This window comes from Magnolia sinica, chromosome 16 (assembly GCF_029962835.1).
Source record: "Magnolia sinica isolate HGM2019 chromosome 16, MsV1, whole genome shotgun sequence".
NCBI lineage: Eukaryota > Viridiplantae > Streptophyta > Magnoliopsida > Magnoliales > Magnoliaceae > Magnolia > Magnolia sinica.
The window spans coordinates 6,069,056-6,081,896 of record NC_080588.1 but is presented as its reverse complement, the minus strand read 5'-3'; the positions used below and the strand labels follow the sequence as shown (position 1 = coordinate 6,081,896).

Sequence of the window (12,841 nt, the reverse complement as noted above, 5' to 3'; positions counted from 1 at the left end):
TCTTGATCTCCACTCTTTCAAGTGGCTGTCTCTGGGGAATAGAGATGATTGAAGGAGGGATCGGGTAGATATTAGACATTAAGCCTATAGGTATATCCAATGTTCAAATTGTCGGCGAAAAATCGATAATATCGCCGATATTATCGGTGTCGCCAAGCCGGCGATACCGAAACCCCCTAGTTTCGTATCTCTTCTAATTGTCGGCGATTTTTCTGCAATAAATAAAGTTATCAACGATAAATAAAGTTATCGGCAATAAATTTGTTGTAGCTAACCCACTGAAAATTTCGGGAGTGCGTAAATATGAAAAAAAATTGAAAAAAAAAATGAAGAAAATGAAAAATCATTCCGATCCATGTAAGGGGATATTTTCGATACCTTTAAAAGAGGATTCAGAATTTGGAGGTAGCACACTAGTCGATCGATCGTCAAAATCCGAGCGTTGTTCTTCCATATGTAAAGAAAAAACCTCGATTTTTCCTTTTTTTTTCTTCAAATAAATGAAAGATTTCAAAGGAGCGGCAATTTCGACAAAGAATCTTGCATAGATGGGTGGATATTTCCTAAATTTTGGAGAGAATTTGAGAAATTTCAGGGATTTGAGAGATTCGAGGGCTTCGGAAGATGGTTTCCCCAAAATGGTTTCCTGCATTCAAAGCTCCCTTTTACGGGATGACCGCACGTGAGACGTGAAGTGCTCGTTGCTCTGTGATCTGCCAAAATGAATGGACAATATAGATACACAACTGTTGATAAGGTCACGTGATGTTTATTTGACATACAACACGTAGACAAGGTACACAACTGTTGATAAGGTCACATGATGTTTATTTGACATCCAACGTGTTGATAAGGTAAACAGTGGTTGATAAGGTCACGTGATCCTTGGGCCCACCATAATGTTTTTGTGATGTTTATTTGACATCCAACATTTTGATAAGGTCACGTGACCATAGATGAAGGAAAATAAATAAATATCAGCTTGATTCAAAACTTTTGTGGCCCATTGACAGACAATCGCCACTTTTTCCTAAGGTAGGGTCTAACTGAGAATTGGATCTACTTCATTTTTTGGGGTCATACCCTAAAATATCTTAAAAATTGGATGGACAGCATGGATATAGAAGACATACATCAAGGTAGGCCCCGCACTAAGGGTTACACCATCTTGTGTGAGTTTGCACCTAATCCTCATTAGAGCGTGACTTGGGTGTAACCCCAGAACCGGTGGCGTGGGTGCCTGTAGGGCCCACTTGTTAAGGCGTGATAAAAAAAAATTAAGAAGATATAAATTACAGGACTTCCATACTATAGGAAATAGTGGTTGAATGCCGACCATTAAAATTTTCCTAAGGTCCACGGTAATATTTTTTAACCATCTAACCTGTTGATAAGGTCAAACAGACCTGAATGAAAAGGACAAAAAAAAAAACACGCAAATATCAGCTTGATCCAAAACTTATATGGCCCACAAAAGGCTTTTAGTGGTCATTAACCAATGTTTCCTATGGCGTGATCCACATAAAATTTGTATCTACTTTATTTTTGAGTCCACACCCTAAAATAAGCCGGCAAAATAGATGAACGTCATGGATATACAATGCATACATTGAGGTGGGTCCAACAATCAAGATTTAGACCATGACTACAAGACACCTCATCACTCCATGTAGGGATGAGGGATGGCAAAAAAGGTATGCTTTGTGAGTTCATTTAATTTTACAAATCTTAATTATTGTACTATAGTTGCATTTGTATTATATAAACTCATTTTAGTTACTACTTGAGTGATTTCTTGCAACAACGCATGCCTTTTGGCCCCTATTAAATGGAAACTTCTAATTTAATGCATTCTTTTTGCAAATTTTTCATTCCTGAATATGTAAATATGTGTATCTAAGCATGTCCTGAAGTTTCACTGAAAAAATCCACCATTTTCTCCATGTTTCCCCCTTTTTCCCTGCATTTCCAGTTATCGGCGATATTATCGGCGATAACGATATTATATCTTTATCTCCGGCCAGCGAAACTTGTAGCGATACCGACAACTCGAACACTGGGTATATCCTTATTTACATCTTCTGGAAGACCCATTTAAGTGAATTCCCTTTGGAAATCAACTATCCATTACTTGTAAGAGATTCCACCATCCTCTCATCACCTTGGTCACCTCATTGGAGCATCACATTCAAGGTGTTTGTTCATCGAGTTGAGTCATCGGCATTAGCAAATGTAGGGAGAAATCGAGAAGTAGATTCAAGCACGAGAGAGCATTGAAGAAGCATTTCAAGAAGGCGTTACAAAAGGGGCTCAATCTGACAAGTAAGTTGTCAATTGTAGAGTCTATTCATACTCTTTCCTTATGTAGGTTAGAGTGCAGAGTTTGTGACCCAAACTCGAATAGGTTCTTGTGTAGGACATAAGCTCTTGTGTAGGGCCAAATTCACTGGACACGGGTGCTTATGTGTTAGTCTCCATGGGGAGCCTCCAGCGAGAGTGTACGTAGGACCTTGGATTAGGACCATATTCACCAGACACGGGTATGTACGTGTTAGTCTCTATATGGAGCCTCCGATGGGAGTGTACGTAGGGCCTTGGATTAGGCGCGCCTTGGTTGTTGGTTAACCGATAGAAAATCAATTAAAGTCTTTTGCGGTTGCGGGAGCCACCGACACAAGTGGAAACGTGTTCCTCCAACACGAGAGTGTACGTGTAAGTTAGTAGTTAGCCTAGGAGAAACCATTGTAAAGATTATGGGTGAACCTATTGAAAATTCCTAAGATAGTGAATACCAATACACTCGAGAAGAGTGTGTCCGCCGAGAGTGGAGTAGGGAAACCGAACCAGTATATATGCTTGTGTTTGTGATTGTCATTTGAGCACATTTCTATTCATGCTTATGTGTTTGATTAGATAAATCATATGAATACTTGAATTAGATTATAAGCTAGGCACTGAACTTGTAAGCACACACAAGCTCACTATTCTTATAGACTAGTTGCTTCATTATTATAGCTTTTGTAGTCTATATGATTGGACTCACTTTGGCTTGGAAGCCTGAGTGTTACTTTACCTTGTTAATTTTAATTGGTAAACTATATTAATTAGGCAAAGAATTTTAAAGTGGTCCTATTCACCCCTCCTCTAGGTCTTAGTCGTAATTCTAAGCTCTGCCAAACTTCCGCACGCGTCATGGTAGACAATCCACGCAATTTCAGCTATGAAAGGTGACATTATAAACTTCTTGTCTAAATTCCATAACAAAGGTCAGCTATCTCCAGAGATGGGTGCTTCCTTCATAACCATTATCCCGAAAGTGTCAAGAGCCAAAACTTTGAGAGATTTCCACCTGATCAGTTTAATAAGAGGGCCCTATAAGATCTTAGATAAAGTCCCAGGAGCTCGGTTATGCAATTTCGCCAAGAATGTCATTTCTGACAGCCAAGCAGTTTTTATCCCCAGAAGACAGATTCTTAACAGTGCGCTCATTGCCCATGAATGCCTTGATTTCAGATATAAAGACGGCTTGAAAGGGGTGGTTTGCAAACTAGATATTGAAAAGGTTTATGACCACATCGATTGTAATTTCCTTGGCTACATGCTTATTCGGATGGGATGCAATTTGAAGTGGAGGCGTTGGATCCAAGAATTTGTTAGCTCAGCTCGCTTCTCATCAACGGCTCCCCTCACGGCTTTTTCAAAAGTTCTAGAGGCCTTCGCCAAGGGGACCCTTTTTCTCCGTTTCTCTTTCTATTTGTGGTTGAGGCACTCGGTGCGATGTTGGGAAGGGCTCAAGCAGAGGGATTCTTCCGTGGCTTTCCAATTAGTAGATTATCCCAACTCGTTTCTCATCTTCAATTTGCGAATGATACTTTCATCTTTTGTGAAGCTTCCACGGCCATGGTGGACAGGTTGAGAACCATTGTCAAATGTTTCGAGGTCGTGTTTTAAAGTTAATTTGCGTAAGGGCAAGCTGGTTGGGGTTAGGTTGGAGGCTCATGAAGTGAAGGACTTGACTGGGGTGTTTAGGTATGAGGTGGATTCTCTTCTGATGACGTTTGTGGCGCTACCATTGTGTATTGGTAAGCCGCCAAAGCGGCTTTGGGATAAGGTGATTGCAAGGGTAGAAAGGATGCTTGCTCGTTGGAAAGGTCACTACCTCTCTATTCAGGGTCTCATCACTCTTATCAAGGCGGTTCTTTCAAGTCTCCCCCTATACTTCATGTCCCTCTTTAAATGCCTGACAAATGTTTTATCTAGGCTCGATAAGCTGAGAAGGGACTTCCTTTTGGCAAGGTGCAAAGGAGAAGAAGCGATTCCACCACCTCAACTGAAAAGAGGTTTGTAAAGAATATGAAGAGGGTGGTGCAGCAATTAAGGATCTCAAGTCCATGAACATTGCGCTTTTGGGGAAGTGGTTTTGGTGCCTTGGGGAAGATGATGGGGTTTTATGGAAAAGGGTCCTGAAGAGCAAAAACAAGGGGTTAGGGGACTAGAGATTCGGTGTTCTATAGAGCTTCTGCCTTATAGAAAGGAGTTTGCTCGGTCAAAGCAAGCTTCTTGCAAGGTGTCGGGTTTGTTGTAGGGAAATTTGAGAGAATCAAATATTGGGAAGATTTGTTGGCAGAGGGTGTAACTCTAAAACGTGAGTTTCCTTATATTTATAGTCTTGCACCGGACTCGTCAATGTTGGTGGCTAATTGTTTTTCTTGGATTGGTGGGGCCATTGTTTGGGAACCCCCTTGTAGACGTCCTCTTCGGGACGAGGAGGTTGAAGCCTACGCGAATCTTTTGGAGCGTTTACAGGGAGAGGAGCCCGTTGTTAACAATCCAGATAAAATGGTGTGGAGATTTGAAAAGACCAGCTCCTTTTCGGTAAAATCCTTTTATTCTCTTCTTCGAAGTGCCAACTCTCAGGGAGATGTTTGCGTACCCAATTCCTTAGGTCTTATCCCGCTCCTCCGAAGTTTCAAGCATTCGGGTGACTCGTGGGTAGGAAGAAAGTTCTTACGGTGGGCAATCTTCGCAAAAGGGGTATGGTGATCTCGAATGTATGCTTCTTGTGCATACAAAACGAAGAGTCGGTCGATCACCTCTTCCTACATTGCCCTTGACTAAATGTGATATGCACTGTGATATCTTTGAGCGCTTCCAAGTTAGGTGGTGCCACCCTGAATCAGTGGATCAATGGTTGGTAGCCTGGCATGGGGTCAGTCTTAGCTGCCAGAAGACTGCTCTTTGGAGATTATCTATTTCGGTGGTTTGGTGGCCAGTTGGGAAAGAAAGGAACGGAATGTGTTTTAATAACTCCTATAAGGCAGCAGCTTCTATCTCCTAAAGAATTAGATTTGTAGTTATAGAGTGGACTATTTTAGCTTCTAAGCTAAAGGGTGTAATATGGAGTGTCTGGGGCTGTAGCTGATTCATCGTCTCGGCGTCTCGCTTTGCTTTGCCTTGTTTTTCTTTTCTTCTGTTAATAAAATTCAGTTGCCTTTCAAAAAAAAGTGAGTGGTGAATGAGGTGATTGTGTGCATCTGCAAGGATTAGTCTCGCCTTAAAAAGGGGTGGGGACACCCTGTTGTCATAAACAAAATAAAATTAAAATTAAAATAAAAAATGTGAGTGGTGAAAGATGGGAAGTGAGAGATATGAAGATGATTTGAAATAACAAGGGAGAGGGGAATTTATAGGTGCTTTGGATTGTCTTTTTGTAGTTCCTTTGAAGTCTAGGGGTAAAAAGGGCTCTAAGGGCTGGGATTGGCTGCTGGAATGGGAGCGTCACGTGGCACAATGTGGATGGTTGGATAGAGTGGCCAAGGCGAAATTTTGGGCAAAAGTGATATCCAAAAAGCGTAGCATTAAGCATGGAAGGCAAGATGACATCTCCAAATTATAGTTTTGAAGGAGAATAAACCCATCTACCAGTTACGCATCCTAGCCTTCGAGAATTCCCAGCGGAGATGCGGAAACCTCCATCCCGCTGCGTTTCTACAGAGGATGAACCACGGCGGAGTAAATGGAGTTGGAGAGGAGATGAAATGGAAGAAGGGGACTTTTCTTGAGAGAAATCCCTCTATGCGGTTATATGGAAGGCGAGGGTGAATATCATATGGTAGGGTAGCATGATATGGTGACAGTCAAAGGGTCATCTCCTCTTCTGGTGAAGGACGTCCGAATCCAGCGGTGGATTCGTATCCTCTTACAGGATTTTCCTCTGACAGCTGCTGCAGTCGCGGTCAGTAGAGAAAAAATAATTTATTTTTTAAAAAAAAAGAAGAAGCTTGTAGTGCTAGAATCCAAATGCTGCTATAATACATAAATTACGTTTTTCAATTGATTTTCCTTTGAAAATATCGTATCCAAACAGGCCCTAAGAGACAATAGCAAAAGAAGATTCTGCTATAAAAATAAATAAATAAATAAAAATATAATTCTCTTCAAAAACTCTAAAAGAAAAGAAGAAGAAAAGAAAGTTAAGCTTTACCCAATTCGTCTACTTCAATGGAAGAACTGGATTGAGCAGAAGACGAATCCGATGAGATCAGATGGTCATGGAATTCAATGGCTACAGGGCAGAAGCACAACTCCTTTCAAGGAAACACCCAAAAGGCCAAAACAGAAGAAGATCGTAAGCATTCCAACCGCTTTGCGGACTTCCCAGGCAGAAGGAGAAAACTACCCGTGGCATATTATAACATGCACTGCTGACATATGGGATATCGTACTCATGCACGCGTTCCACTGCACGCATACCTAAATCCAGCCGTCCAAATCATGGGATCCGCTGTGGATGGGGTACAGCCAAAAGACTAATCTGATGTGGACATCAAACGGATTGGCCACTTCCCCCTGCCACCAGCCAATGGCTGCTGGTCGGTTCTTCGTGGGCCCACCATGACGTATGTGTTTCATCCATGCCGTCCATATATTTCTATAGATCATTTTATAGTATGAGACCAAAAATTAGATACATATCATCTCAAGTGGACCACATTACATGAAACAGTGTTGAATGAACGTCAACCATTAAAAACTTTTTGGGGCCATAAAATTTTTGGATCAAGATGATATTTGTTTTTCCCTTCATCTGTATCTTTATGACCTAATTAACAGATTGGATGTCAAATAAAATTTACAGTGGGCCTTAGGAGGATATTAATGGTGAATATCCAATCACTATTTTTTTCCTGTGGTGTGGTCCACGTCAGATTTATATCCCTCTATTTTTTGTAATAAGGCTTAAAATGATCTGTAAAAATGGATGAACGGAATGGATGAAACACATACATCATTGTGGGGCCCACGGAGCAACGACCACCAGACACCGGATCGTGGCAGGGGGAGTAGCCAATCCGTTTCCCCATTTTGATGGGCGCGGGTTAGGTACCACCCCTGACTGCTCCGAGGGTATGGCGTGATGTATGGATTCCATCCACACCGTCCATTCATTTTTCCAGATGAATATAGATTATGATACCAAAAATAAGAAACATCCAACGATCCAGGTGGACCACACATAAGGGATTAAACTCGGGACCGAGAAAGTTTTGGATTAAGATCACATTCGTTTGTTCACTTCATTCATGTGTATAAGACCATATCAACACGTTGGATGGCAAATAAATATTCCGGTGGGTCCTAAGAAGCTTACCATGGTAGGCATCCATTGCACCGCTTTTTCATGTGGTGTGGCCCATTTGAGCCTTAGATCTCCCTTATTTTTTGGGGATTAATAAACTAAAATGATATGAAAAAATTGATGGACGGTGTAGATAAAAGTCATACATCATGGTGCAAGTCCATGGTCAATCAAGCCTCCGCTTGTCCCGAGATTGGAACGTACGGGGTAGTACCTGATCCGCACCCGCCGCCGGCGGTCTCTAGCCACGAACGGTCCGTTCTGTAGCGGGCCTACTGTGATGTATCTATTTATCCACGCCATCCATCTCTTCTCTCTTATCATTTTAAAGATACGTTTACTAAAATGAGGCAGATACAACGCTCAAGTGGACCATGGTTGCATTAGATATTATTTGAATTTTCTTTTATCAGCGAAATACCTGGCAAAAAGATCGTTACTAATTTTTAAGTGTTTTTGAAATTTGAAAAATCGTTAAATAAAAAATAAATAATAATAATAATAATAACTGACTTAAATTTATGGACCCCATTTTGATGTGCATGATATATCCACACCGTCCATCTGTTTTATCATGAAATTTTAAAGCTTAAGTTAAAAAATGAGGCAGATTCAACACTCAAGTGGCCCATACTTTAGGAAACAATGGCCTTAAACGTCTACCATTGAAAGCTATTGCATTCATTGAGGGCCTCATTGATGTTTATTTTTCATCTAATCTGTTCACGCGAAGTCACAAAAACATTTACAAGGGATAAACACAAATATCAGCTTCTTCCAAAACTTTCTGAGGGCCACACAATTTTTTTTAACAGTAAGCATCCAATTTCTACAATTCCCTGCGGTGTGGTTCACTTGAGATCAATTCCCTGCGGTGTGGTTCACTTGAGATTTGGATCTGCCTGATTTTTGGGCCCATACCCTAAAATCAGATGGCATAAGGGGTGAACGGTGTGGATAAGCCACGTACCTCATAGTGAGCCCCACATATATTTTGTACCTTTCTTTGGCGGTCCGCGAAGACGAGCACTGTCCCTCCTTTGTACGAACGGTTCAAAGTAGATCAAAGTCACATGGCCCCACAATGATGTATTTATTATATCTATACCGTTCAATCATTTGGCAAGATATGATCCCAAAAATGAGTCATATTCAAAGCTCAAGTTGACCACACCACAAATAGCAGTGGGAAAATCATAAGATTTATTTTCCATCCAATGTGTTCATAAGCTCACCTGTGTAAAGAGGAAAAACAAATATCATATTAATCCAAAACTTCTGTGACCCAAAAGAGTTTTATGGCGGACGTTCAATCCTCCACCGCTCTTTGCAGTGTGGTCCACTTGATCTTTTTGGATCTGTCTTATATTCCAAATCAACCCTCGCGACGAGCTCACCAAATGCACGGACGGTTCGGATATAGTACATATCTCGTGATGGAACTGAGGCGTCAACACACCAGCCAGGTCGGTGGTGTGTGGTACACTAGCCAATCCCCTTCCGTGAAATCCACTCCATCCATCTATTTTATCAGATAATTTTATGGCTTGATCCAAAAAATAAAGCACATACACAACTCAAGTGGACCACACAAAAAACAAGTGTAAATTAAATGTCTACCATTGAAAAAAAAAAAATTAGAGCCACAAAAGTTTTGGATCAAGCTGATATTTGTGTTTTCTCTTTACCTCCATCTTCGTGATCATAGGGACAGATTGAATAACAAATAAATATCATTGTGGGCCGTATGATGATTTTAACGTGGAAATCATTGTTCACACGGTTTCCTGTGGATATGCTTCAATTTTGGATCCAGCTCCAGGATGGACGGCATGGATAAACCACATACATTCCAGTGTGTCAGTGGCAGAGTTTACTCAATACGTGTTACGTCCTAAACTCGGAAACTGGGCTCACAAAATTCTCGATCGCCGAATCCGGCACTGACAGCCTCCATAGTGCCCCATTCTCGGATTCCGACACTCATATGCCAGATTCCGATTTTGGGATCCTACAAGGAGGATTTTCCAACGTACATTGATCTCATAAGAAGCATAACCATAAGTATACCCAAATCATAAAGGCAACATTATCACCACATATCCATTAATATAAACATTTGAATATAATACTCAAAGGGAAATACATATATCGAAATCAAAGCTCTAGAGGACAGCTGCACACTCCAGACTCAACACTGCTGCAACCTAACGCCACCTGCACGCATCTATCGTGCATAAGCTTACAAAAGCTTAGAGGGTAGTGAAAGTGTGTGCACAAGATAAGTGTCAAGTATACCATAAAGCCCATAAATCATACATCATCGGAATAAGTGGAAATACTGGCAAGACATGAATCATACGATATCAGAGTAAGCGGAAATATACTGCTAAGTCTATGAGTGCTATCAGTCATACCAAGGCCATGCGATGCAAAACATAATAAGACAATAATAGATGCTGAGGATGCAATGCAGCATGCAAATCCTGACGAGTTACGAATACCATCAACCTCATCTAGGCCGTAAAAGTGCAAAAACACAGTAACCCAAAATGCTAAGTACTACAGATGTAATGTGATATGCAGTGCGAATGAAATGACCATGCTGGAATGTGAAGTCGGGATGATAGTACGAAGTATCACAGGCTATGGGGTCCATTACGAGGGACTTCTATCCAAACCAGTCTCATACCTAAATTTGGATAGTCAGACACAAGTGGTAAACTCATGATCTCAGGTTAGTCGCGCGCCCAACCGAAATTCTGGCCATGCAATGGTACACGTAACAAATAGTTACGTACCACTAGCCCGAGTGGATAGTGAATGAATAAATGAATGGATATGCAATTCTTGCTCAATAAGTCCACATATCAATATGGTTGCTCTCTGGGAAAATCACCGGGGTCTATTACATTCGACACCGACTACCTCCTCCCTAGCTGCACAGCCCAGCGAGCGGAATAGACCTCACTATCCGCCTGACCAGTAGTCTGCTAATACCTACCCGACTCGTTGATAGCGGACCTATTTATTAGCTGGTCATACTCAGCCTAGCTTATAGCCACCTCACTCGTGCGGATAAGGTCACACCCCCTCCCAACCGACCACGACACAGTGGGAGACACGACCTACTGGTATTCGGTACTCGGGCGCTTATGTTCCACTCGGTCTAGACGTTGGGGCTACTCCTAGTCACGGAGGTTCTGGAATTTTCACCCAAGGACATCCTAAGTACCCATAGTGCTAGAACCAAATATTTTTGGTGTCCCATCTAGCCATCCACGATGTGCCTGTGGAGGCCACGGCCTTGATGTCGATAGGGCGTACAATGATCAAGTCACATATATGCGAGATGCATGAGTCACACTGTACAATCATGCAGCAATCATGCATGTACCACGCGATCATGTGGGGCACTCCGCCTCATAAGGAGTCCCATAAATGTTTCAGCCCAATGACTTATGCTATGATCAAACATTCCTCATATCAAGCATACATATGATGCGCATGGGCATGAATCATGGAGCTATACTAAGCATGCTATAAAGTGATGAATTATCAACAAGTATGGGCCTATCAATGGGCCTTAGGGAGAGTTACAATGTGGACATTTAACCAACATTGCACTTACAATGTGGACGTTAAACCATCATTGTTCCCTAAGCACGGCCTGCCATAGATATTATTACCTGCATTATATTGAAATCACACATTTCATCGGGTGCACATTCCTCGCATTGAGCCACATGTACACCACATCGAGCCTAGCCATGCGGGCCACAAATAAATCAAGATGGGCCTCATCACATGGGCTGAAAATATATCACAATGGGCCACAACATATGAGCCAGAATCACATCCCAATGGGCCTCAACCCATGGGCCCCAAATACATCACAATGGGCCTCAACCCATGGGGCCCAAATACATCACAATGGGCCTCAACCCATGGGCCCCAAATACATCACAATGGGCCTCAACCCATGGGCCCTAATACATCACAATGGACCTCAACCCATGAGCCCTAATACATCACAATGGGCCTCGACCCTTGGGCCTCAATACACGGGCCTCGAATACATAACAGGTGGGCCCTGCACCTGGGCCTCAAAACACACAACAGGTGGGCCCCAGTCATGGGTCAAAGATACATCCTGATGAGTCACATGTATATCAAAGTGGGCCTCTTGATTAGGCCACGAAATACATCAAAGTGGGCCTAATGGATGGGCCACAAAGTACATAAAGGTGGGCCTCAACCACGGCTATAAATATGACAAGATGAGCCTAATCACTTGGGCCTTATATATACACCAAGGTGGGCCTCAACGGACGGCCACAAATAAATCAAAATGGGCCTCATACATATACCAAGGTGGGCCTTAATGGACGGCCATAAATAAATCAAGATGGGCCTCATGCACATGCCAAGGTGGGGTCCACTTGAACTATAGATCTATCTTATTTTGTTTCAAGCCTTAAAATGAGCTTGCCCAAAAGGTTGAATGGCTTGGATGCAACACATGCATCATGGTAGGTCCCATATAGACGGATGGCATGGATGAAACGGGTGGTTTCCACGAAGGGCCCACCATCAGATATATATTAATATATACAATATAATATATATATACACACACACACACACACACACACACACAGCACACCAGGTGCAGGTGCAGGCCCCACACGTGGGGTGGGTCCCACCATCCAGTACTATGGACGGTGCCGAATAGAACACGTAAATCATGGTGAGTTCCACCGTCCACGGTCAGTGGACGGTGAGAATGAGTCAGATCCAACACTCAAGTGCCCATACTTTAGGAAACAATGGCCTTAAACATCTACCATTGAAAGTTATTGCGTTCATTGAGGGCCTCATTGATGTTTATTTTTCATCTAATCTGTTCACGCGATGTCACAGAAATATTTACAAGGGATAAACACAAATATCAGCTTCTTCCAAAACTTTCTGAGGGCCACACAATTTTTTTTCCAGTAAGCATCCAATTTCTACATTTCCCTACGGTGTGGTTCACTTGAGATTTGGATCTGCCTGATTTTGGGGCCATAACCTAAAATCAGATGGCATAAGGGGTGAACGGTGTGGATAAGCCACGTACCTCATAGTGAGCCCCATATATTTTGTACCTTTCCTTGGCGGTCCGCAAAGACGAGCCCTGTCCCTCCTTTGTACGAACGG

General features: G+C 42.2%; 1 protein-coding gene across 2 annotated transcripts in view; it reads right to left on the bottom strand.

Moving 5' to 3' along the window:
- Positions 1 to 6,676, bottom strand: part of LOC131229251 (vacuolar protein-sorting-associated protein 37 homolog 1-like) — a 46,165-nt gene extending 39,489 nt beyond the window's left edge. For both annotated transcript variants that reach the window (XM_058225156.1, XM_058225157.1), the window contains exon 1: positions 6,485 to 6,676. The gene's annotated coding sequence lies outside the window, so the exon portion shown is untranslated. The remainder of the gene's footprint in view (positions 1 to 6,484) is intronic.
- Positions 6,677 to 12,841: the final 6,165 nt, after the last annotated feature.